General features: G+C 30.9%; 1 protein-coding gene across 1 annotated transcript in view; it reads left to right on the top strand.

Moving 5' to 3' along the window:
- Nucleotides 1–246, top strand: part of LOC107672122 (nucleosome-remodeling factor subunit BPTF-like) — a 36752-nt gene that overhangs the window by 25075 nt on the left and 11431 nt on the right. The window lies entirely within an intron of this gene.

Genomic DNA, 246 nt, shown 5'->3' with positions numbered 1-246 from the left:
TGCTGTCATTTTAAAACCTAATACACAGATCTAATATACTGATACATATGCATTTTCTTTCTTAACTGATTACGTTCACCTAAGACATAACTACTTTTTGAGTATACTCACTACGATGGGTGTTTTGATATAACCTTTTCATTTCTTCTTGCACTTGAGCAGATAAATACACACAAAATGTATATTTAACATCATATGTCATTAATGCAGTCCTTATTGTTGAGCCCTGTTGTTTAAATCTACCAA

Source organism: Sinocyclocheilus anshuiensis, unplaced genomic scaffold (assembly GCF_001515605.1).
Source record: "Sinocyclocheilus anshuiensis isolate Anshui unplaced genomic scaffold, SAMN03320099.WGS_v1.1 scaffold12, whole genome shotgun sequence".
Taxonomy (NCBI): domain Eukaryota; kingdom Metazoa; phylum Chordata; class Actinopteri; order Cypriniformes; family Cyprinidae; genus Sinocyclocheilus; species Sinocyclocheilus anshuiensis.
This window is presented reverse-complemented; position numbering and strand designations above follow the sequence as displayed.